This window comes from Acinonyx jubatus, chromosome E3 (assembly GCF_027475565.1).
Source record: "Acinonyx jubatus isolate Ajub_Pintada_27869175 chromosome E3, VMU_Ajub_asm_v1.0, whole genome shotgun sequence".
NCBI lineage: Eukaryota > Metazoa > Chordata > Mammalia > Carnivora > Felidae > Acinonyx > Acinonyx jubatus.
The window spans coordinates 21,587,121-21,613,621 of NC_069398.1; the positions used below are offsets into that span (position 1 = coordinate 21,587,121).

Consider the following 26,501-nt stretch of genomic DNA (forward strand, 5'->3'; position numbering starts at 1 on the left):
TGGAGTTGGAAATCACCTAACAAACAAACTCAGCGGTGATGAATTGGTGGAGACATTCATTCATTCATATTTAATTCATTTGTCCGTTCTTATTTATTCATTCATGATAGGAATGTTTACCCAAATGCTTTCTGGGTAGAGGAGGAAATGAAATAAGTATAATATTCATTACCTGTTCCCAAGGAATTTGCAGTCTACCCAGGGAATTTATGTGCATACAAAATTTATTAGCAGTATCTTTTTAAAAAAATTTTTATTTATTTATTTTGAGAGAGAGAGAGAGAGAGTGCACACGCATGAGTGGGGCAGGGGCAGAGAGGGAGGAAGAAAGAGAGTGAGAGAGAGCACGAGCGGGAGAGGTACAGAGATGGAGAGAGAGAATTCCAAGCGGGCTCTGTGCTATCAGCTCAGAACCCCCCATGGGGCTCAGTTTCATGAACTGCAAGATCGTGACCTGAGCCGGGATCAGGAACCTGACGCTTAACCAACGAAGCTACCCAGGTGCCCCTATTAGCGATACCTTGCACTTTCAGAGTGTATCATGTAAAAGTTTATTAGGTTTACCAATTCTAATTTTGTGAAAACCATCTTCTTAATCCTATTGACTGACTAATCTTACGATGCTGCTGTCTTAATCTTTAAATTTACCTCTGTCTGAATTCATACGTTTTCATTCATACATGGCATGAGTATCCATTGTATGTCAGTATACTTCAATTTCTGTATCCATTTCATTCAGGATGGATATTTGGGTTTCCCATTTGAGGCTGTTAGGATGTAATCTGGCCACTGTGAAATGTCTGAGTGCGGGTATTTTGTGCCTTTCGTTCTAATGCTACATTTTCATTCTTTGTTTTCCACATCATACATCTCTACTCACATCATTTTATGTAGTCTGCATTCCTTCTCGAGTTTGTCTTCTACATCATTGACTTACTTGTCTATAGTCATTAAGAAAATTTTTTTATTACTGCCTTTAGAGCATATCTTCAGTTTTCTGGAAGTTTCAGTTTCCTTGAAGCTTAATTTTACTTCAGTAGTCCTCCTTCCTTTTTTTCTTTTTCTTTTAGAGAGAGAGAAAAAGAGGGTGTGTGAGTGGAGGAGAAGGGCAGAGGGAGAGGGAGAGAGAGAATCTCAAGCAGGCTCCACGTCCAGCATGGGGCCCGACCTGGGGCTCGATCCCACGACCCTGGGGCCATGACTTGAGCCACAATCAAGAATCAAATACTCAACTGACTAAGCCACCCAGGTGCCTGCCTCCTTCCTTTAAAAAACAAAAAACAAAAACAAAAAACAAAAAACACCCAACTTTGGTTAAAATAGAATACAGGGAAGTATTAATGCACAATTCAGTTATTATTGAACATGAACATTCATTCAACAACTACTGAGGCTAAGGAATGTAGTATTGTTAGCACCTTAAAGTATCCCCGGGGCCCTTTCCAATGCCTCTTCCTCAAAGACAACCACCAGCCTAGTTTCCTCTCAGCATTTCATGGTGTTTGCATTTCCCTTCATCTCAGTGGGGCCAATGCCATGTCTGTTCTTTTGTTCCCAGCCTCTTTTCCTCAACATATTTGCGAGACTCAGCCATGTTTTTGAGGATAGCTGAAGTTGATTCATTTTCACTAATCTATAGTATCCCATCATCTATAAATATGCCACAATTATTTATCTGTTCTATTCTCAATGGGCATTTGGGTTGCTGCCGTCTTGCAGCTATTAGGTATAATCGGACCATCCCCCTTTTTTGTTGCTGCAGTAGTCTTAGGATGTGCTTTCCTCATGCCTCTGACTTCTTGCCTTCCTGGGGCCTTATTTGTTTATTCTCTCTCAACTCTTTGTCTTATTGAGAACAATGTGGACACAGTTTGTGAAAATCTCTTCTGTGTCTTGTCATGATGTATACAGATACACATATATACAAGCCTTTCCTCCACGTCTTCCAGCTGATGCTACCTTTACTTCCCGTTAGAAGTTGTTTTTCTAGGGTCCCTTTTGCTTTTTTCTGTTCTACTTTGTGCCTCCATAAAGTCCTTTGCGGGCCCAGAATCTGTGAGCCAACAGGGTTTGTAAAGAAACTTTAGTTTCTTTGTTTTGTCTTCACTTTATCTTGCACCTGGGATAATTTTCCCCTTGGCAGCCCCAGCTGGAGAGTCCACTTTGTAGAAGCCACTCATCTAGTCCATGGCTTTTTTTTTTTTAATGTTTATTTATTTATTTTTTTGAGAGAGAGAGAGAGAGAGAGAGAGAGAGAGAGAGACAGTGTAAGCAGGGGAGGGGCAGAGAGAGAGACAGAGACAGAATCCAAAGCAGGCTCCAGGCTCTGAGCTGTCAACACAGAGCCCGATGTGGGGCTCGAACTCAAAAACCACAAGATCATGACCTGAACCGAAGTCAGACACTTAACTGACTGAGCCACCTAGGCGCCCCAAGTCCATGGCTTCTGAGTGGAGGTGGGACCTTTGGTTTTTGTTTCTTTTTTAATGTTTTATGTATTTTTGAGAGAGAGTGCAAGCTGGGGCAGGGCAGAGAGAGAGGGACAGAGGGTCTGAAGCAGGCTCTGCGCTGACAGCAGTAAGCCTGATGTGGGGCTTGAGCTCACGAACCGCATGATCGTGACCTGGGCTGAAGTTGGACGCTCAACCGACTGAGACGCCCAGGTACTCCTGGAGGTGGGATCTTGTTTGCCGCTACTCCTGGGTTTGCTTCCTGTGCCACAGAATTATGTAACTCCTTTGTTTCTCCCTTGTCTTGTTCCTCTTCCTATTCCCAAACTAGTATCCAGCACTCAGTGATCCCAGGTTCACTTCTCATCTTCCCCCCAAATAATGCAGGATGGGACATAGCAACCCATAGCTCTTGCTGCTCCTGGAGAGTAGGGTTTCCTGATGAGCTTACAAAAAGGGGTGCTGCTGGGCTGGGTTTGGATTGGGTTGGGGAATAGGTCACCATGGAAAACAGTTGTTATGAACTAGGGAGTGACCGCTTCCTTTGCTGGGCAGGTAGCCTGTGGGTCGCTGTTTGCAGGGGCAAACAATGGCGGTGAGTCAATGTCCTCCTGCCGTAAGTACCTCTGTAGTTCCCAGGATGGGTGGAAATTGCTTTTCTCCGGTTTCTTTGGTGTTGCAAACAGTGAAGATTCTCCTCAACTCCTGACGTGTGTATGCATCTCAAAATTAATATTTCTGGGGATGTGCTCTTATCCATGCTTTGGGGGCTATTTTAATTTGAGTTTGGGGTGCTACTCTCTGTAGCACTTGGTGGTGCTGCTTACACCCCTGGTTTTGACGTGTGTCACTGCTTTGGCATCCACGTCGCTGGCTGGCCCTTCGCATCTTCTCTACCTCTTTGTCTTTTTCAGTGTTCCTCGCGTGCCCCTCATCTTCTGCCCACTGTAGTCCCCTGGGGTTGTTTTTTGTTGTTGTCCCCCCAGACACCTATGTGCTGATTGCCTCGATGTGCATATCTTCAATCCCTGCCTCTCTCCTGCAGTTTAGATCTGCTACCCATCGTCCTGTGTAGATGCCTCACGTGTTCCTTAAGCTGCAGAGATCCAGAGCTGAATGGATTTTCTTTTTTCTCCAAAACTGCCTCTCCTCTGGAATTGTTCGCAGGAAATTATGTCACATCATACCCAGTCAGCTACAAAAGTAATCTGGGAGCCATCCTTGATTCTTCTTTTTCGCTCACCCCCCCCCCCCCCCACGTGTAATTGGCAAAGTCATGCAGATCTTGACTTCTTTCAACATATCTCGAAACGATTCCTTGCTCTCTGACCACATTGCTTTTGTCTTGGGCCAGGTCCCCACCTCCCAGACAGCTGTAGTCACCAGGAGTTGATCTCCTTGTGCCTCGTCTAGAGTGTCATTCATGTCTCAGTTCAGTTTCATTTCGTTGGAGGGATACTTCCTAATCATGCACTTGATTAGGTTATCTGATTACTTATAACTTTTTTTCTTCTTGGCCTACAAATATATTAGTATATATTTTTAATATTTCTTTAATCTTTGAGAAGACTGGGTGGCTCAGTTGGTTAAGTGTCCAGCTCTTGGCTCAGCTCAGGTCATGATCTTATAGTTGGTGAGTTTGAGCTCCATATCGGGCTCCGTGCTGGCAGTGCAGAGCCCTTGAGATTCTCTCTCTCTCTCTCTCTCTCTCTCTCTGTCCCTCCTTTGCTTGTGTTCTCTCTCTCTATCTCCTTAAATGTATAAATAAACTTTAAAAAAAGTTTCTTTAGTCTTTAAAAAACTTTTCAAATCCATAGAGGTTTGGAAAGTATAGTGAATAACTGTATGTCTTCATCTAATTGTTAATATTGAAGCATTTGCTTTCTCTCTGTCTCCCTTTTTTCCAACACACACACACACACACACACACACACACACACAGAGGCATGCACCCAATTTTTTTCAGTTCTAGAATTTTAATTTCTAAAATTAATCTCTAAAATTAATTTCTAAAATTCTAGAAATTTAATTCTAGGTTCTTTTTTGGAGTTTTCATTTTTTTTGCTGGAATACTCATCTGCTTACTCATTGAAACAATATTTTTCTTGAATTATTTGGACAAATTTTCCTATATTTATAGTAGCTCTTTAAAGTCTTTATGTACTTAGATCCAACATCTGGGCTCTAGGCCATCTTGGGATTGGTTTTTATTGTTTTTTTATTTTTATTTTTATTTTTTTTAGATTATGGTGACACTCTCTAGTTTCTTTGCATGCCTATTAATGTTTGTACACCGGACATCGTAATGCTATGCTATGGAGACTCTGTGTTCTGTTATCTTTCTCTGAAGAGGGCTGATTTTTGCCTCAGGAGGTAGTTCAGGTACTACCTGGCTGCTTTCAAGTTGTTTAGGTTTGGTTTTATGCTTCTTCAGGGTAGGGCTGTGGGGATCCCAACATGTCTCCCAAGCCCCTCTAACTCGGCAGGGACTCAGCCTCCAAACTGTCTTCCTTGTGAGTCTCATCAGGGCTTGGCTTTAGGTTTTGATCACGTGGACCTAAAGAAGGCCTTTAGAGTGTGTTTTTTATTCTTGTGATGTGGTCCTTCTAGTGTCTCAGCTGGATGCCTGGGGTATTAATGAGGTTTTTTTCAGACATCTGGGATGGCTTCAGTTCTAGTATTTCTTTTCTCTTCTCAACTTCCCGGAAGCTGCTTCCTGGTAAGTCTGGTTTAATCTCAACTTCCATGTGGGTAGTCCAGCCTTCGGCCAAGTATTCATAGGAGACCCACCTCACCTGCAGGCTTCTGGGGCTTTCTCTCTGCAGCTTTCTTCTCTCCGCTGCCTTATCCCATAAGGTTCTAGTGCCTTCAGCTACCCCAAAGTATGAACTGGGCTTGGGAAGCGGTCCCCAGGTGGAGAGCTCACCTGGTCAGTTTCCCTTCTCCCTACACTTGCAGTCTTGCGCTGTCCATGGTCTACTGCCTGGAAACAGCTGCTTTCTGTATTTTATATATTTTGTTCAGTGGTGTGGTTGTACACGGTGGGAGGGTTATTTTTATACCAGTTACTTTATTGTAGCAGAAGTCTGTTGTTAATAATTTAATTTTTTTTACTCAGACCCATTAAAGGCAATTTTCAACCAACATAGCACTTACCCTTACACTTTTCATTTTTGTTTATAATTCTTTTTTTTTAAATGTTTATTTATTTTTGAGAGACAGAGAGACAGAGCATGAGCGGGGGAGGGGCAGAGAGAGAGGGAGACACAGAATCAGAAGCAGGCTCCAGGCTCTGAGCTGTCAGCACAGAACCCGACTCGGGGCTCGAACTCACAAACCGAGAGATCACGACCTGAGCCGAAGCCAGATGCTTAACCGACTGAGCCACCCAGGCGCCCCTGTTTATAATTCTTAAATGGCTCTCCACAGCCTACAGCTGTGTGAACTTTAGTGAAACAAGCATACGACGTCTCGAGGGGCCTGGACCCTTCCTTTTTTTAAATTAAAAAAAAAAAATTAAATTTATTTTTTGAGAGAGAAAGAGAGAGGGCTGGGGAGGGACAGAGGGAGAGAGAGAGAGAGAAATCTTAAGCAGGCTCCGTGCTTAGCATGGAGCCCACCACCTTGAGATCATGATCTGTGCTGAAATCAAGAGTCGGACGTTCAACCCCCTGAGCCACCCAGGTGCCCCCGAGACCCTTCCTTTTTGTCCGCTTGACTCCCTGCTTTCCTTCCAGATGGTTCCTTGCCACCTCAAGATCTCTCCCGCTTCTCTGCCTTTGTTCTAGCTGCTTCTGTCTACTGGAACCCATCTTTCAAGTTGCAACATTGGTGGTGGTCACCATCATCTTAATCACCCGAGCGGAAGTTTATTGAGTGCTTATTCCGTGCTAGGAACCGTTCAGAATGCTTTATATGAATTAACACCTTTCATCCTTCCAGTAATCCTCTGATGCAGGTATTATTATTAACTCCATTTTGACAAGTGTGGAAGATTGAGACGAGGAATAACCTTGTCCAAGGTTGCTAACTAGTGTGTGCAGACTGTCACCTGGCTTCAGAGCCCATGCTGGTTAACTTTTATGCTAGGCCTCCTCTTTCCTGCTAGATGAGACCCTTTTGTGCCTTCCCTGCACCTTCATGTCACTATCGTATATATCACTGCCACCGCTGTGACACATGGGTGAGAACCTGCCTGATTAATCAAGCGTGCAGTGGGTGGAGAGATATTTTTAAAGCTCTGTGTGAGCCCAGTGTGCTCCTCACCGAGAGGTGCACTGCAGCCCAGAGAAGGCTGGTGATGGGCATGATTTCATGCCAGAAGGGGGCCGGGAGCTCTGAAGGACCCCTCCCCACCCCCACCCATCTGGTCCATCATATATTTTCTTGTAAAGAAGACTCCCATCCCTTCCTCCCTTCCTTTTTTTTTTTTTTTTTCCCTCCTCTCCTTTCGCTGGTTGATTTAAAAATCCAAGAGGCACACCCTACTTGCCTTTTTGGAGACACTTCCTTCGACAGGCTTTTCAAGAGGGGTTTTAAGGAGGCAGAGACATGACTGTCACAAGAAGAAAAACTCGCAACTCTTATCGGAGAAGGTTGATGGCTCCGCGTTCTCTCTTCCAGAGGAGGCGATAAAACCTACACAAAGAAGCACATCATCCAACAAGAGTGGGAGTGCCAGAAACACAGCTCGGCCCCCAGAGCTGGGAATTAGCCTCACCACCTGGGTCTTTTATCTACCAACGCGACCTGCCTTTGAGCCTTGAGAGGGAAGTCTCTCGTGGCGAGTCCCCGAAGCTCTGTTACAAGCAGAGCCAAGGAGGGATTTCTCTGATGGTAGCTGCTTCCCAGGGCCCACTCCTTAAAGGGACAGTTGCTTCAGTCTTCTTAGAGGTTCCTGCCCCTTGTTCTGAAAATGCATTTTGGTAGCTGCATCCAAGAAAGAAACCTGAGTCCTGATCCTGCCACTTTCCTCGCATTCATTTGTAAATTTCTATGCTGCCTTGCTTCCAAATGGGATCTAGACATCATATGATAAATGAAGAGGCAAACTGCAAAGGCTGTCAGAACAGAAGTGGGAAATAAAACTCCACATACAAAGAGGAAGAAAAAAAAATGACAGCCCCTTAAACATGCAGTTACTATGAATGAGTGTGAAATTTAGCTCTAAGCTTCCAACTGGTTGGGGCAGAGAGGCTACACGTGTTACCTTATTCCAAGGATGGCGTTAAAGTGCCCCACTGGAAGAAGAATCTTCTCTCTATTTTATTTTTTAAATGTTTATTTATTTATTTTGAGAGAGAGCGAGAGAGAGAGAGAGAGAGAGAGAGAGCGAGAGAAAGCATGCGAGCAGGGGAAGGGCAGAAAGAAAGAGAGAATCCCATGGGGCTTGATCCCATGGATGGTGTGAGATCATGACCTGAGCTGAAATCAAGACATTTAACTGACTGAGCCACCCAGGTGTCCTCATCTGTATTTTAAATAGGAACCCTTTGGCCCATAATAAAAACACCCAATATGCAAGTATTTTGTATTATTTCAGAGATGTTGGTGGCTACCAACTTTTTCTCACCCTCAGATTTCTGAGGATTTATTTATTTTTTTTATGCATTTCCACTAGTAATAGTGGCTTATGATGGTGGTGATTCTCAGTGAAGGATGAAGGATTGTAGACTCTCCAAATGCAGAGAGACGAGGGAAGGTTGGTTGTAGTTTAAAAAGTCTTCCCACTGGCTGATTCTGAGACCCGCCTCCCCCCACCCCACCTTGGCAATAGAACATGTTTCTCTGGTTCCTCCTCTGGAGATAGTAGGCAGAAGCGATATCTTGGTATGAAAGTTTAAGAGCCGGCATCATAAACCATGACCTTGACTTGGGATATTTGAGGAACAGGATCTATCAACCATTCATCTCTCTCATAAAATAACCTTGATACTGTTTCTGTGGAATCTTCCACTTTCAACAGAAATGCATCCTAACAGATCTCCTGAGGTAATTAAACCCCACGGTGCTTCTCCACATAACTAAGTAAGGTAACCTGTTGAGTAGAATTGTTCAGCATTATCCATCTGGATGCCGAAGGGAGTTTGCCAAAACTCATCATTCTGATGTTGGCTTCATTGATACTGAGCTGTTTTTCCTGGTGGTAATTGGCTAACAGCAGGTTCAGCTGCTTCCTGGGACTACTCAGGGATGTGATATTAGCAATATGTTCTAGCAGGGATGGCTCACTGGTCTTTCCTCTTCACAGTGGCATCGAGAGCATCTCATCTAAACACATCTCCAAATCATTTAAAAGCAGGTGCTGAGTTGGGACACAGCCATTTAAAATACAATTTTTTTGGCTACCAAGATGGTCATTTCTACTTTCTCTAACTCTCAAGCCAGAAGAACACTAAATTTACATTGAGACCTGAATTATTATATCGCTGTGTGGCAAATACTCCAAAAACATTTTTAAAAAGCCCTCCAAAACCCAAGTCTCTTTTCAGGATCAGAAAATTCAGGTGTGGCATGGACGGCTGGTCTGCCTAGCACCTTTCAAAATGTTGGAGTCAAGGGGCGCCTGGGTGGCTCATTTGGTTAAGTATCTGATTCATGATTTCAGCTCAGGTCATGATCTCTTGGTGGTGGGATCGAGCCCCATGTTGGGCTGCATGCTGGGTATGGAGCCTGCTTGGGATTCTCTCTTTCCCCCCCTCTCTCTGCCTCTCCCCTGCTCGTGGTCGGTCTCTCTCTCTCTCTCTCAAAAATAAATAAATAAACATTTTTTTTAAAAAAGGTTGCAGTCAAGACGTTTCCTGGGACTGCAGTCATCTGAAGGCTTGATTGGGGCTGGTGAATCCAATTCTAAGCTCATTCATAAGGCTCTTGGCTGGACACCTCCCTCCCTCCCTTCCGTGAAGGCTTCTCCATAGGACTGCTTGAGTGACTTCAAAGCATGGGCTTTGCCTCTTGCTAGCATGAATGATCATTTTATGACCTTGTCTCAGATGTCCTATTTTGTCACTTCTGCCATATATATTCATTAGAAGTGTTAGAAGTGAGTCACTAAATACAGTCCACACTTAGGGTAAGTGGAATTAGGCTCCATCTTTTGAAGGGAAGAATTACCAGGTATATTTTTTAAACCACCAAAGACCATATAGCTTGGAGATGGTTTCTAGCTATTAAATCAAAAGCTAATGAAATGTATATAGAAAATTCTAAAATCACAGCAGTTTCTTTGTGCAGTGAAGAAGAGAAGACCGGTGGTCATGGTTATAAAAATAGGAATTAAAGCCTACCTGTTCTTGACGGAGTAGGGTCTCTGGAGTCCCTCAGCGCTGGGTTCTTATCCCAGTTGTACCACTTAGCAGCTCTTCTCTGATATCACTTTTTCCCCTAATGCCAGAAATTTTAGCTGGACCTGTGGATGCTGGCATAAAGACTACATTTCTCAGTCTTCCTTGAGAGCTAGATGTGGCCATATTAGTAAATTCCAGCCAATAAGATGTAAGCAGAAGTGACATTGGGCAACTTTTGGTGCATGTTGCCTCTTCTTTATCCTTTCTTCCTTCTTATTATTGGGATGGGAAAGTCCTCATCTGACACCATGAAGACAGAGTTTCACCACGGAGACCAAGACAAAGAGTTCCGTGGAGGCCGGAATGCAGAGCCGGAAGGAGCCTGGGTGCCTGACGGCGGTGAAACAGAGAGAAATCCACTTCCACCTTGTTCCTCTGGCACTCAGACCGGAACCTAAACTCCCAGAATCAGCAGCCATACGACCACAGACGAGTAATCCAGTCTCTAAACCCATTTCCAAGTTTTAAATTAGCGCCTCACATGCAAAACTGCTTTCAAGAGTCTCCTGCTTACTGTTTTTGAGGAGGAAGCACTGTTGGTAAGGATTAGGTTTGATGAGTCTGTAATTTCAAAACATCGCAGGTTTGCCCCTTTTCTCATATATGTATTGACTGTATTTCAAACTCATCTGTTGAAATTCTAAGAGAAGAGGCCCAGCAGGGCAAAAGGGGGTAGAGCCAACAGGGCAGGCGGGATGGCAGGGACCCTGGAGCCCTCTAGGAGGTCATTGACTTTGGGTGGGTTTTCCTGCATGTTGAGGGCAGTGCGCATATACACTATGTTTATCCCTATGTGCAAACATGGTCAAAGTCTAGGCGCACAGCGATCGCTCAGAAACGCTCGTTGAATGAACGGACGCCAGGTCTTCTGCTACGAGAAGTTTGTCCCAAAGCGAGCTAATTATTCCTGATTGTTCGCTCTCTAACAAGAGTGGATTTGGGATGATCTGTATGGCGGTGAAGCGTGGTTGATGATGCATGACACGTAGGGACCGGTGACTTACTGCAGTGCTCCATGAGTTTTGGCTTTTTCACCGGCACGGTGTAGATGATAGTATGTACTTTCCAGGGATGACGTAGACTAACACATGCAGAGTGAGTTACTGTTGTGTATTTCATACGTGCCCAATACATAGTAACAGTAGTAGTAATTGTTGCTGTCGTTGTGTTGACGATGTTGACCATGGCGGTGGTGGTAGTGGTAATGACAATGACAAGACACACCCAAAGGATGGTCACTTCCAGGTTAGGGGCAAGGTGGCTCTTTAGAGAAAAAAACAGACCACTAGCCAGAATCCTGCACAATTATCCTGGCGGGACAGGCTCACTTCAGGATGTGAATGTCCCTAATTGGAAAGGCCTATCAACGTGGACATCTCTGGACATCCCATTTTGATTCTCTATGTCTTGGCTGTAAGCCCCATAGGGACACCTTTCCTACTCCTTCTGCCCCACCCTCAGCTCTTTATCTTTCAGAGACCCTGCCCTCATTGGTGTAGAGGCAAGAGTCTAAATTGTCAAAGGATGGAGAGGAAAAGATGCCGAATGATGCTAGCTTTTCAACCTCGTGTTATCCTGAGAGAGAGAACCAGGATCCCCTAAGATCTGGGCTTTGATGTGAGAAACATCTGTGGATGGCTGAAAGTTCAAGCCTTTCAAGTCCTCACTGTGATGCTCCCAAGGATCAGGAGTGAACATGACATAAATTTCCTTTTAAAAGAAACTGATGTGTCCCCCAATGCTTATTTCCATGGGTTGGAGCAGAGGTGGTGATAGGAGACGGGGAGCCTGAAATCATGGCTCAGTGACCAGAACGCACTCCCCTTTGGGAGAGGATGTTGTCAGCTCTTTGAGTTCAACATACTGGAAAGCAGATTTTCATTCCTTCCTCTCTGAAGTGGGAAATTGTATAGGACTAGCGATGGTTTCTGGAAATGGAAGAGCCCGGTCATCAGTTTTTCTGGGCGTGGCTCCTGTGAACATTAGCATCCCTGGTTCCCGCTGTGTTCCCTCTGCCATCTCCTTCTTACGCCTTCAGGGTTCCGGTAACCTTATCTGGTTAAAATTCAAGGCCGTTTTTGTTTTAATGTTTCTTCCAACTTCAGGATTAACGGTTTGTTTGGAACGCTAAAGTTTTATGGTGATGGTGAGCACAGAGTAATTTGTTTTCTGTAACGCTGCTAAAACAAATGGCCCCAGGACCTAAAGTAGTGCTGGTCTAGAGAGTTCGCCACTGTTTTCATGCTCAGGTGTGGGAATGGTTTCCTAGGCTGGTGCCAGCCGACTATACTTTGTGGGTTATTACCCTGCTGGTACCCAGTGAGATGAGCCTCAGGATACGTAACTCACTGCAACCCTCTGGGTGGCCATTTAGCGTGTCTGCATAGAAGCGTTGCAGGGAGGACGGGTCCTAAAGTTCTTGGTCTGGTGCCCGCGAGCAATTTGTAGGTGACTTTGGAGAGCTCAGTCTCTCTGCCATCTGGCACTCAGGTGGGGAGAGGTGAGGGAGGGGCGTCATGGGGACAGACCTGAGAACTCATTATTTCCTGAACCTCTGTGGGACCTGTCCTCAGGCACTGGTGTGCAGTTTCTTAGCCAGCACCTATTGAGGCTGCAAAACACTTCTGAGAGTTTCAAGTGCATGATTGATCGTGATTTTGTGCTCCTCTCTCTAAGAACTCTTCATAGGCGCCATCCATTTCTGGGAAAAGTGCCGTGAGCTGACTGCTGAGTTCTCTTGCCAGATTTTGGAGACCCTGTATGTGCAAATTAAGAAATGTGTTATTTCAAAATTTGGCTCCTTAGTGACTGCAGTTAGCTTAGGGGACAGATTTATGAAGAGCAACGATGGTCAGGCCAAAGAATGTTCTAAGTCAGGGGCTTTGAGCTTGGGGTCTGTGTATCTCCTGGAGCTGTGGAATATTTTGTGTGTTTACGCGTAGAGCTTTCCTCCTGGGGAGAGGATCGACAACTTTCGTCGTATTCTTAAGGGGCTTCAGCAAAAGGGTAAGAGTAGTTGCTAATCCCCATCTGGTGAACTGGGCCATTAGGATCTTATTTTGTTTGGCTTGCCGTGGGAAGACTGGGCATGGTGTATCATTGTGTGCTAGTGAGGTCCTATTTGTCTTTGCAAAGATGGCATTGGCTGTGGTGTGGAGAATGGACTTGGGGCGTGTGGATCTAGAGGCTGGGGTACCCACAGGAGCCCATTCTCATAGTTAGGGGAGAAACAGTGGGGACCTAACCTCAGCAAGTGGCAGTGGGTTGGAGAGACGTGGGCTTGGGCATTTACCGGTGCAGACACTTGACCGTGTTTCTGTGATCCAGTGTAGTGCTCACAGGAGCTCCGGGAGGGATTCTTGTCCCTGTTATACAGATGAGGGGAATTATGTGACAGCGATTACGTTGTTTGCCCAAGGTCGCACAACTCACGGTTGGTGGACTGAGATCCGTACTCTGTGTTCTCTGACCCCGAAGCCCATACCCTTCCTTAACTGCCACGTTATACAGTCTCCACCACACCAGGTCTTGACGTGTGGGGGTAGGGTGGGCGAGAAGGACGAAGAGTTAGATGTTCAGCTACCTAACTGGTGAGGCGCAGGTGCTGCTGGTCACTGAGGCCGGGGAGAAAGGAGTTTGAACAGGATAGAAAGAAGATCATGAGAACCGCCAATCATCCCAGTGGCCGTCCCGATGGCCAGGGGGCCCTTGAATGATGAATTCTGGGGCTCAGTATTTAGCCGGGAGAGAGAGATTTTGGAATCTTTATGATATTCAAGTTGTGGATCAAGGAAAGTGGGCCAGAGATGGAACCTCAAGACCCAGCAGGCAGTTAGGCCTTTGATCACAGGTGTCGCTGGTGGCCAGGGTACTGGGGGTACCACTTCTCCCGCCAAGCTTCTTTATGGCCTCTGGCTGTGCTTACACGCCATGTTTAGGCCCCTAGCTCTCCTTCGTATTCTTAAAAGCCAAAATCCTCTATCAGCTGGGAGGACTCCGAGTTGAAAAATAGGTCACCTATTTGTGCTAAGTTGATTTGCTTTATTGAGGGACAGTGCCCCTCTCTTTCTATTAGTTTGAGTCACAAACTTGTCTAAACTCCTCGACTGTCTTAGATTTTCCAAGAAGTTCACTCTGGCCCTTGGCCACGCAAAAATTTGTTTTTTCAGGGTGTCCTAGAAATAGATTGTAGTTTTCCCTGCCAAATACACCTGCCCGGCCAGTCGAAAAGGAGTTGATGGAACCAAACTAGAAAGGGAGAAGGACATTTAAGAGGGAAGGGATAAAACGGGGTCTTCTCTGTGAGTCTGGCGTCTGGCCATCATTTTATCCCTTATCAGGGTGGCACGTGCACGCGCGTGTTTCTGTGTTTGTATGTTTGTGTCGTCGCGTCTGTGGATGTTTATGCGATTGTGTTTATATGTTTGTGTGCTTGCGTGAGCGTGTGTATGTGTGTTTATGACTGTGTATGCATTTGTATGTTTGTGTAGTTGTATTTGTGTAGGTGTGTATGATTGTATGTTTCTTTTTTTTTTAAGTTTATTTATTTTGAGAGAGAGGGAGAGACTGTGTGCATATGAGTGTGGGAAGGACAGAGAGAGAGAGAGAGAGAGAAGGGGGCAGCGGTGCTGAGAGCCTGTCTCTGGTTCTGGGGTCCCTGGTTCTGGCTTGCCCCTGAACCTTCTTTCTGGAACCTCAGGAATCCCTCAGACCACAGGACATGCCATCATGGTTGTGTGAACTTTTTATTCGACAACATTTGCTGACATTATCGGATCGGACGTGCCAGGATATCAGGGGAGGGAGGCGAACACTTACGAACATGCTGGAGACGCCACAGGAGAGAAGTTCCGTGGGTGGGGACACTAGAAATGAGGGTGCTATCCAGGTTCAGAGGGCCTCGGTGTATTTTCTCTTACAGGCGTGGCCAGGGCCAGGTTTGCCAATGATTAAGACCAGAATTCTTTAAGATGGGGTGTCTTTTTTGATATATGGGGGCAATAAAACTTGCCTTCTAATGCGACACTAATAACGTCCCCGTAAGTTGTTAAATCTTGAAATTTACCCATCTGTTCAGTGTATAGCTCTCTTTGAAGAATATTTATTTAAGTGAGATAAGACGTCCAGGTTGGTGCTAAGGTTTACTTGGGGGGCACATGTCATTCCTGTGGGCTCAGCAGCAGACGTTGTCCCTTCCTCAAAAAAAAAAAAAAAAGAAAAGAAAGAAAGAAAGAATAAAGAAAGGCCAGGCTGGGGAAACCCAGTAATAAAAGCCTCCTAGCGAGATTCTGCAGGACACGGTGCGCTGGGAGGAAAGACCAGTGGCACAGAAGTGTCCCGGGCACTGGGAGGACCGGTCTGGTCGCGCCAGCTGCTGGCAGGCAGTATGGCTCAGTGGGCAGAGCCTCAAAGAGGTGGACCCTCGGTTTGTCTCCCAGTTACACGGGGGTCGTTATTTCACCCTCAACCTTGCCCCACAGAAGAAAGTTGTGAGAATGAAGGTTCCAGTATGTAGAGCCAGTACGTAAGTGAGAAATAATAACCAAGGCTGTTGGTTCCGTGTTGGTACATAGACGAAAAGTTGCATTCCTTCTCCCGCTGTTCGTGGCATTTCTGCAAATGTCCAAGCACTGCGTCCAGGTGCCGAAAGTCCACATGATCCATCAGACATGAATCCTGCCCTTAAGGGTCCACCCAAGAGACTAAGGGCAGGCGGAGCAGGTAGATGGGACGTGGCTCTCAGAATAGGACACTCTGGCCTTCGTGCTTTCTAGAGCCCGTGACCTTGTCTGAGCTTCAGTGTTCCTACTTGTAAAAATGAGACAGTAATGTTGACCTCAGGGTTCTCTTTTAATACCAAAGGCATAACGTCATTCATTCAACAAATATTTATCGAGTGCCTGTGATGTTTCAGGCACTGTGCTAGGCAGTGAACCCCTCATGGGGCTGCTGGCAGGAGATGTTGTCTATTATGTGATGATGAATTATTGAACATAAAGGCAGCAGGAGACGATAGGAAGTGTTAGAGGTGGGGTGGAGGTTACTGCATTCACCTAGATGAGAGATGATGGTGGCCAGGGTCCGGGGGTGGGGGGTGTCGCCACGGAGGTGGGGAGAAGTGGTTGGATTCTGGATTATTTTGAAGGTGGATTTACCAAGGTGTGCTGATGGGTGAGTATGGAGTATAAAAGAGAGGGGTCAGGGATGACCTCAGGATATGTGGCCTGATGAACCGGAAGAATGGAGATTCTTTTAGAGGGAGAAAATCCTAGGAGGTCAGCATTGAATGTAATTCCGAGATGCTTATTTTAGTTATCCATGTGGAAATTTTGGCTAGGCCGTTGGATACTCACGTCTGGAGGTCAGGGAAGGAATGAGGCTTAAATAGGTAAGATATCTTAAGTGGCATGTGGCAAAGGGGGGGTCCTAACTAGATTTTTAACTCGTAGTAATTTTCTTCTTCTTAGCGAGATAGACGCACAGGCGATTGTAATAAATGAAACAGAAAGGTCCTCTCTGCCCTTTGCCCAGTTTCCCCCATCTTGCAAACCTATAATACGGTATCACAACCAGGATATTGACACTGATAGCCAATAGGCAGAAAATCCCCCCACCCCCACCACCAATGAAGCCGTACGAATTTAATCCATCAAATGCCCTCAAGCACTACAGAAGATAAGCTATAGGAGTTCAGAGGAAGGAGCAATAATGTCCTGGGGTGGGGATGGCGTGATTCGTCAGAGAAAGCTTCCAGAAGAGGGAGGCACTTACGTGGGGCCTTGACGGACGGGAAAGGCCGTGGGATCTGCGACAGGAGGGTGGCCCCCGGGGGGTGGAAGTGTGGTGCGTGCTGGGCCTTCGAGGCTCTTTGGCCTGTTCAGGGTGGCGGGTGTGGAGGTGGGCCCGTCGGGAAGCAGGGTCGAAAGGTTGGTGAGGTCCGGGTGGGGCTGCAGTGGGCAGGCAGTCGGAAGGGTTGTGCTTGAAAGAGGTACAGCCAACTCTCTGCGGAGTTTAGTTCAGCTCCGATGTCTGTGGGTGCTGCCGCTGAGAACCTCACGGGAGGCCGGAGAGGAGAGTCCACCCGACAACCCAGACTAAAGGGAAGCCAGGCCCTTGAGGTCAAAGGGGAAGGAAAGGGACGCCTCATTTGACATGTTGAGTGCCTAAGGGTGCAGGCTCAGGAGACCCACTGCGTGCGCCCTGCTCCCCTCTTATTCTGTCTCCACCACTGCTCAGCCAGGTCCTTGCTGTTTTGATTCTCATTTCCACGTGGGGACACTGAGGCACAGAGAGGTTAAGTCACTGCCTCAAGGTCACACAGCTGGGCGAGGAGAAGCCAGGTCAAAGACCAGGCTGTCTGACGCCCAGGACCTCAGATTTAACCTCCAGTGGCTCAGCCTCTCGGGCTCATCTTATTCAGATGATAGGCTCCCTTTTATTCATTCAGTTTTATTTTTGTTTTTTTGATAGGCTCATTTTTATTTTTTCCTAAAACATTTTTTTTAATGTTTATTTTTGAGAGAGGGAGAGACTGAGACAGAGTGAAAGTGGGAGAGGGCCAGAGAGAGCCAGAGACACAGAATCTGAAGCAGGCTCCAGGCTCTGAGCTCTGGCCACTCAGCACAGAGCCCGACGCAGGGCTCAAACTCAGGAACCATGAGATCCTGACCTGGGCCGAAGTCGGATGCTCAACAGACTGAGCCACTGTCGATGGAGTCAGTGGCTACGGGGTGGAAAGCGTTCGCTCTGGGCCGGTTCTGCCCCTTCTAGTAATGAAGCATGTGACCTCGGGCCAGGCTCTTGACTTCCTGACCTTGACAAAGGACGTGGAAGAACTTGGGTGGCTCGTCTGCAGTGTTAGGATGATGGTTGCAGGGGATGGGCGAGGGCAAGCGTCTGGTGCTTTGCTCAGAAAGGTGGCGCCTCTGTGGCTCACAGCGGGCGTCACGGGGCTGGCGAGACCGTTGGAATTTCAGCAGCAGTGAACCTGGAGCCAGGCAGTGGTGGCCTGAGCCTGTCCCCACTCAAGAAGAGGTGGGGCAGAATGATGAATCTGGATGTCCATATGTAACCAGATCAGTTGGAACTGTAGGATCTCTAGCTGCTTGTTAGCATAAGTCATGTGGTTTTGCAGTATTTCTTTAAGGAAGGAATCTGTGATCTACTGCTGATGTGATTTTTCATTATTTTGCTCAGCCTACCCTTTATTGTCTTTTTTTTTTTTTTTTTTTTTTCTTTTTTAAGTAGGCTCGATGCCCAGCATGGAGCCAAGGCGGGGCTTGAACTCATGACCCTGAGATCAAGACCTGAGCTGAGATCAGGAGTCTGGCCCATAACCAACTGAGCCACCTAGGTGCCCTCTTCCCTTCATCTTCTTGATTAAAATGTTTTATTTTTACCTTTCTCTTCCCTTTTATTTTATTTTTTGAAAGATCTTATGTTTTTAAGTAATCTCTATACCCAATGTGGAGCTCGAACTCACAGCCCCAAGATCGAGAGTCATGTGCTTCACCAACTAAGCCAGCCAGGGCACCTTTGTCTTCTATTTAACACCCTAAAACTTGAAACATCCTCTTGAAAATGCTTCCCACAGCAACAGAAATATAATCCATTATAGAGTATCTTGGTTTTCAAACTGGGATTGAGATTATATTTTTGAAAAACAAAACTTGAGATTGAAATGTAACGGATGCGGTGGTAGGCTGAGTAATGTTGCCCCCAAATTACAGATGTGGTGGTAGGCCACAAATACGTGGCCCCCCCCCCCACCCCCCCAAATACGTCCAGGTCCTTGCTCCTGGAACCTGTGAATATGTTACCTTACGTGAGAAAATTTACAATACAGATGTGATTATCTTAAGTATTTTGAGATGAGATTAGCTTGGATTTTCCTGGTGGGAATGATGTTATCATAAGGGTCCTAATTAGAAGGAGGCAGGAGGGTCACAGTCAGAAAATGATGTGACCATGCGCTGGGGTGGGGGCGTAGAGGGGGATGGCCCCTGGGCATGCACTGGGCTGCTTATGATTATACAGAATTTATATGAGTAATGAGGACAGTTGGCTTGAGAGTGGGAGGACAAATCTCATGGTCCTGCGTAGAGCATTATGGTGGCCCAAGGGTCACCTCCTTATTTCGTGTCTTTTTTCTTCGGTCATTTTCAAGCATTTAATATCTTTTTTTTTTTTTTTTTTCTTTGGATTCCTCTCTGATCAAAACGTGCTCGGAAGAATGGGATAATGGTTACGTGCACCTTGTGTGAATTCACGAATTCCGTGGCCTTGGGCTTGCTGATTTCACTGAATGTTAGCTTGGGGAGTGACAAGGGGAGAAACGGAGGCCAGCTCCTCGTTCTGTTGGGTGGGTGCAGCACCTCGCTAAGGGACATGACCCGATCCCCCCACACAGGCCGCCCCTCACCCCAGGGCCTGGGCCTTTGCACTCGGAGTCCGTCCAGAGAGGCTCCCGGGGCCTGCCCCCTCTCTATGGGGTCAGTCACCCCTCTCAGGCGGTGCCTAGGTTTGAAATGAGAGCTTTTGTCCTCTGTCGCTTCAGGTATGTCTGAGAGAGGGAGGGTGGCGTCTTGAGTCAGGGCTTTTGCCGTCCAGAGGCCCCGGAAAACCTCACCTCTGGCGTTACTTTCGGCGGATAACAGGGAAGCTGGCATCGGGGAAGGGGGAGTGTGGCCCTGTGGGGAGGAGAGACAGAAGGGGAGCCTGGAAACGTCTCCCGTCGGAGTGGTGTTTCATAGTGACATTTTCTCAATTAAAAACTGTGGAGGAGGCATAATGATGATATACGCTTTCCTACAAGGGCTGGGAGACTCTGTGGGCAGCTACATTCCTCTGCACTTTGTTGCCAGTGGAACAGAAAAAGAAAAAAATGTCAAGGAGCGAGTACAGCGCGCGGTCCCTGTCGAGAGAAGAACTGAGCCTTTTGTGTTTTGTGAGGCTCCGGCAGGGCGGAGGCCCCGGCTTTGAACCACGCATTTGAGTCGCCTGTGAGAATCCCAGCTTTGCCTCTGGCTGACTGTGTGACGTCTGGCCGGTCGCTTCAGCTCTCTGATCTTGGTTTCCTGAACTTCACAATGGGTCACGTCCAGGACACCAAGCAGGGCGTGGGTAAAGAGTGGCACACCCGTAGCTGGTGCCCCGGAATCTGCGGCCGTGGTGGTTGTTCTTTCCGCGATTGGAGGGGGTGCCTGACGCAGGGAGTGAGCCCTCCACCCCCAAGGGGTGGAGGAAACAGCCCACCCAGACGCCTCTGGGGTGTGTGCGGAAGTCATGGCTGCATATGGAGTTGAGAAAAGCAGTGATCATTCTCTCTGTGAATCAATAGTGTAGAAAAACCCCCCTTTCCTGCTCCAGGCTGCTCATACATATGTCTTCTCTGCCTGGGCAGCCCTTTCTGCCCATTTCTTATCTGCTGGCGTTCTATTCCTGCTGTCCCCCAGCTGCCACCGCTTCTCTGGAGCCTCTAAAACCCACGTCCAGCTGGACGGAACTCATTCTTTGTGCTCTGACCTGGCTCATTCCTCCTTAATATCACAGTAACACGCGGTGGAGAGTCGGCCGCTTAACCCACGGAGCCACCCAGGCACCCCTCCCCACTTCGGTAGGTCTGAGTTCCTTCACTCAAGTATATCCTGAAGGGCAGGAACAGATTTATTTTTGAATCTCTCGTAGTGTTTGAACAGAGCCTTGCACATTGTAGGCACTTAGTAAATATTTGTGGACTCCTGGAATTGCTGTGACTTGAAGGAATTGAAGTTCCCAGAATTCTGGAATAATCCACCTTGAGGGATATTTACCCTGTCCTTGGATTGAGTATCTACCACCTGCTGGGCACCGGGAATGCACCGATGAAAAATTCAAGGCTCCATGACCCAGCAGACAGGATTGCTTCAGCAAAGTCACTCTGGGTTCTCTTCTGGTTCCCATCACGTCCGGATCTTCCCGAGAAGATCCTCGTACCGTACGGGGGGCTAGAACAGTGGGCGCTCATGGTGACCTCTGGCTAGCAGATGAAGGCTAGACAGAAGCAACAGAAGTATGTTATATATTCTAGAACTATTTCCACTCAAACTTACTGAATAGAAATCACCTCTGGGCCTTAGTCTGGTACAAAATTCTCTCTTTTCCTTGTACTCGTCAGGAACCACAGCTCTGTGCCCCCCCGTGTTGTCTGTATACAGATCTTCTTAGATCTTCTGGCCGTCCCAGGAGCTCAGAGGGAGCAGGGGCCTTGTCCAAGGTCACTCATCCCAGCCAGGAGAACCACAGAGTGCCGACAGTGAGTTGGGGCGGGGGGTGGGTCATGTTCTCCTTCTCCCATCCTGTGACTTTGGCTGGCCCTCTGAGTCTCCGTGTTCTGATCTTTCCTGTACCTTCTGGGCACAGCTGAGGTCTCCTAAGTCAGTGCTAAGTGTCAAAGGTACAGCGATTTCAAAAACAAATGGACATTAGTCAGTTGGGAACAGGGAGAAAATCAAGTTTACTTTCTTCCCTTTATCTGATTTTACTGGTAAGGTTGAGACAGTTGAGTAAAATTGGGTTTGGGGAATATCTATGGATTTCAAATGTCTTGGCTAACCTTGATATCATTTTTTCTGATAATCATCACGAGCCAGTTGATTTTTAAATTTCAAATGTGTTTATCCAGTATTTCTAGAAGTCTCTGAATGTGTGATCATTTATTTCTTTGAATTGTTTACCAATAGATGAAACCTGACATTTCCACTACGGTGGATTTTATTTTCTCAATAGTGTATAAAACATTGTGAATGTATCCCTCTCATTCTCAAAGGTTAAACATACATTTAAGATTTGAAACTCACACATAGAATTACCGTACGATGCAGCCTGCTCTTCTGAGTATATGCCCCCCAAATCTCAAACAGATGTTGGTACAGCCATGTTCATGGCACCATTTTTCACAATAACCAAAAGATGGAAATGACCCAAATGTCCATCGAAAGGCGAATGGATAAACAAAATGCGGCATAGACATGCAATGGAATATTGTTTAGCCTTGAAAAGGAAGGAAATTCTAACACCTGTTACAACACGGGTAAACTCTGAAGCCATTATGCTCAATGAAGTAAGCCAGTCACAAAAGCACAAATACAGTATGACTGTACTTATTATACGAGGAGGCATTTAGAGTCGTCAGATTTACAGAGACAGAAGATAGAATGGTTGCCGGGAGTTGAGGGGAGGGGGGACGGGGTGTTTTTGTTTAATGCGTAAAGAATTGCAGTTTGCGATCATAAAAAAGTCCTCGAGGTAGATGGCAGTGATGGCTGCATAGCAGTGTGAACGGATTTAATGTCACTGAACTACACACTTAACCATGATTAAAATGGCATCAGGGAAATGCAAATTAAGCCACAATGAGATATCACCTCGCGTCTGTCAGAATGGCTAAGATAAAAAGCCCAAGAAACAACACGTATTGGCGAGGATGTGGAGAAAAAGGAACCCTCGTTCACTGTTGGTGGGAATGCAAACTGGGGCAGCCACTGTGGAAAACAGTATGGAGGTCCTCAAAAAATGAAGACTGGAGGGGCGCCTGGGTGGCTCAGTTGGTTGAGTGTCTGACTTTGGCTCAGGTCATGATCTCACGGTCTGTGGGTTCAAGCCCTCAGGCTCTGTGCTGACAGCTCAGATCCTGGAGCCTGAATTGAATTCTGGGTCTCCCCCTCTCTCTGCCCCTCCCCTGCTTGCATTCTCTCTCTCTCTCTCTCTCTCTCTCTCAAAAATGTAAAAAAAAATTAAAAATGAAATGAAAACTGGAAATCCCATATGATCCAGTAATTCCACTACTGGGTATTTACCCCAAGAGTTTGAAAACACTAGTTCAAAAAGTTATATGCACCCCTATGTTTATTGCAGCATTATTTACAATAGTCAAATTATGGAAGCAGCCCAACTATCCATTGATAGATGAATGGCTAAAGAAGATGTAGATATATATACAATGGAATATTATTCAGCCATAAAAAGAATGAACTTTCGCCATTTGCACCAACATGGATGGGTCTAGAGAGTATAATGCTAAGTGAAGTAAGTTGGTCACAAAGATAAACACCATATGACTTGACTCCTATGTGGAATTTAAGAAGCAAAACAGTTGAACAACAAAAAAAAAGCAAAAAAATGGACTTAACTATAGAGACCAAACTAACGTTTACCAGACGGGAGGTGGGTGGGGGGATGGGTGAAATAGGTAAAGGGGATTAAGAGTATACTTACCATGATGAGCACGGAGTAATGTACAGAATTGTTGAATCCCTGTATCGTACACCTGTAACTTGTTAAATAGAACACTGTACGTTAACTACGCTGGAATTAAAATTTAAAAAAATGGTTAAAATGGTTTAAAAAAAGGAAAGAAAAGGGGCGCCTGGGCGGCTCAGTTGGTTGGGCGTCCGACTTCAGCTCAGGTCATGATCTCACAACTCGTGAGTTCGAGCCCCGCGTCAGGCTCTGTGCCGACAGCTCAGAGCCTGGAGCCTGCTTCGGATTCCGTGTCTCCCTCTCTCTCTGCCTCTCCCCCAGTCACGCTCTACCTCTCTCTGTCAAAAATAAAGAAACATTAAAAAAAATTTTAGGGGCGCCTGGGTGGCACAGTCGGTTGAGCGTCCGACTTCGGCTCAGGTCATGTCCTCGCAGTTCGTGAGTTTGAGCCCCGCGTCGGGCTCTATGCTGACAGCTCCGAGCCTGGAGCCATCTTCCGATTCTGTGCCTCCCTCTCTCTCTGCCCCTTCCCCACTCTCTCACGCTCTTTCAAAAATAAATAAACATTAAAAGATTTAAAAAAATTTTTTTAAAGGAAAGAAAAAAGAAAAAAAGGTTTTAACTGCATAACCCATCATCATAGTGGCCTATGCTTTTCAGATCTCATGCGCTGCCTTGTTTGTAGACAGAAGTATGGCTGCATTATCGTCTCGGTCATTTTATTTTATTTTTTTATTAAAAAAAATTTTTTTTTAATGTTTATTTATTTTTGAGACAGAGAGAGACAGAGCATGAACGGGGGAGGCTCAGAGAGAGAGGGAGACACAGAATCTGAAACAGGCTCCAGGCTCTGAGCTGTCAGCACAGAGCCCGACGTGGGGCTCGAACTCACAGACTGTGAGATCATGACCCGAGCTGAAGTCGGACGCTCAACCGACTGAGCCACCCAGGCACCCCCATTTTATTTTATTTTTTATTTATTTTCTTAAGCTTACTTATTTATTTTGAGAGAGAGAGAGAGAGAGAGAGAGCGAGCGTGCGCGTGAGTGGGGGAGGGGCAGAGAGAGAGAGAAGGAGAGGGAGAGAATCTCAAGCAGACTCCGCACCATCAGTGCAGAGCCCCGTGCGGGGCTTGAACTCGCGAACCGTGAGATCCTGACCTGAGCTGAAATCAAGAGTCTGGTGCTTAACTGAATGAGCCACCCAGGCAGCCCAGACTCTTAGTCATTTTAGACATGAGAGTGTGTTTTGTTGGATGTATTTGAACCTTCTTTGTTTCTGCACGAGCAGGGGTGGGGGGAAAGGGTGGTGCTCTTGCCTTTGTTGACTTTTAACAAATGGTTACAAAGGGAACAAAACAAAAACACCCAAAACCTGCAGTGGATGGGTCCAGAAAACATTGCTAGCACTTTCATGTCGGCTCATGCCAGGCACAGTCTGGTCCCAGTTACGTGCCTGCTGAATGGGTGGATGCTGTACAGAGGACAAGGCAGATGATAAAGTAATGCGATTCCCCTACTGGAACTAAAATATTCCAATTCAGCGAATGTTAGCTGAGAACCTCCTAGGTGCCAGAGAGCGTAGTTCATACTGGGTCTGAGTTGAAGGGGTGAAAAGATAGTTTAACCCCATTTCAGTGCATGGAGAGGGGCCCCTGTAGACAGTGATGACGATTGTGGCAATGGATTATGAGGGACGGTCCCTGCAGCAGAAGTATGAGGTACAAGGCCAGAGGAGGGGGATTAATTCTTTCTGAGGAGGCTGGTGGGAGCACTGTTTCCTGGAAAGGTCCCTTGACTGAGCTGGGATTTAAAGGATCGGGTACACAGGTCACTCTGAAATCTAGTTCAGCCCAGCGGGATTGAAGGACCTGCAAATTAATCATCTTTTCTCTAAGAAAGCTGCCTTCGCTCCAGGAAGGACTCTTTTTTGGGGGAGCGGTCTTGAGCCCCTTGAGACATCCTCAGGAATATACTCCCTGGTGACAAATCTCTGTCTTTGGAGGGCAGGAATAGTTTTAGCATCAGCTACTGGCTGTTTTAGAGTCAAATCGGGTGGGCCAGTGACTGACCAAGTTGGCCAGACCACTTGTGTCATTATGCAGTGACCTGGTTGATATTTATCCCTTGTCACTGGCTTCGAAGGACATTCAGAAGAAGGTTCTCCAAAGTGTCTGGAGCAATGACAGCAGTAGTAGGTCCTGTGGCTTCCTTAAGTGGCCCCCATGCTCACTGGAGAGTCTGTTGAAAATATCAGTGTCGAGGGGCGCCTGGGTGGCTCAGTCGGTTGAGCGACCGACTTCGGCTCAGGTCATGATCTCATGGTTTGTGGGTTCGAGGCCTGCATCGGGCTCTGTGCTCGGAGCCTGGAGCCTGCTTCAGATTCTGTGTCTCCCCCTCTCTCTGCCCCTCCCCTTGCTCATGCTCTGTCTCTCTCAATAATAAATAAGCATTAAAAAATTTTTAAAAAAAGATCAGTGTCGTGTCATTATAGTTAGAACTTTAGGGGAGAGTCCTCTCCAACATTGTCTAGTTATTCATGCAACAAAATGAGCTTGTTGGAAGAGAGTGTCACTCCTATTTAAGCTTAAAACTTGATTTCAGTGCTACAGTGACACTCAGGCAGAGCTTAGATTCAGAATAGGCACCAAGTCCTGTCTCCTTTGTCCTGAATTTGCATTTTCCCTACCTCTCCTGATCTCTGATTTCCAAGGCTAGCCTACTTTTGGTAGGAGAGGCGTTTTGAGGGTGGTTCTGTTGGTTTTAACAAAGGGGGTGTTTTGTTGTAAACAGTCCGCACTCTCTGCTCCAAACCCTGCTGATGTGGAGGCACATTTAGTGTTAGCTGGTGAGGGCTGGGCATGCTGAATCATTTGACAAACCACGGTTTTGGCTTCTCTGTAGAATCATGTTGGCCAACTGAGTCAACTGACCTACAAGCCCACTTAGCTTGGGGATTTAGAAAATTAACACCTTAGAAAAGTGATCTTTGAAGAGTTTAGAAAGATTTTTCTGTCTTCATAGAAAATGTAGTAGTACTTTAAAATTTTATTATGTGTTGATTTTCCTACTGTGCAGGGTTACTACATGCAGGAAACAACAGAAGCAAAAGAATATCATTCCGGCACTTGAGGTGTGCTCAGGAGCTGGGGCAGCAGAGCACCATAGAATATTCAAACAGGAAGCACCAGGAGATGTGTTTAGAAAAAATGGCGTGGCGCCATGTTACTTGAAATACAGGAGATGGGCGTAAACTTGCACAGGATTGTTAATTGTCAGTGTGGGTCAGGGGTCTGAGACCTCTCAGTTTTCCTCCATGGCCTTGTCTAGTTTGGTACGAGGGTGTCTGTGATGGGTCCTGTGTCGTTAAAGTCTGTTTGTTTTTTTTATGACACTTCTTATACCATGAATTCCTATGGAACAGGTGCTGGCAGCTTAGGCTTCTTGTTACTTGTTCTTGTAGAAAT

The 26,501-nt window shown here is 46.4% G+C and overlaps 1 protein-coding gene and 1 long non-coding RNA gene across 5 annotated transcripts in view; one reads left to right on the top strand and one right to left on the bottom strand.

The window, feature by feature from the left end:
* CALN1 (calneuron 1) overlaps positions 1–26,501 on the top strand; it is a 520,543-nt gene that overhangs the window by 141,868 nt on the left and 352,174 nt on the right. The gene's annotated exons all lie outside the window — the stretch shown is intronic.
* LOC128313578 (uncharacterized) lies at positions 307–10,039 on the bottom strand. Its single transcript, XR_008294479.1, has 3 exons — positions 9,737–10,039; positions 6,939–7,088; positions 307–1,063 (listed from the first exon to the last, which is right to left on the bottom strand). It is a non-coding gene; the product is annotated as an uncharacterized LOC128313578 (long non-coding RNA).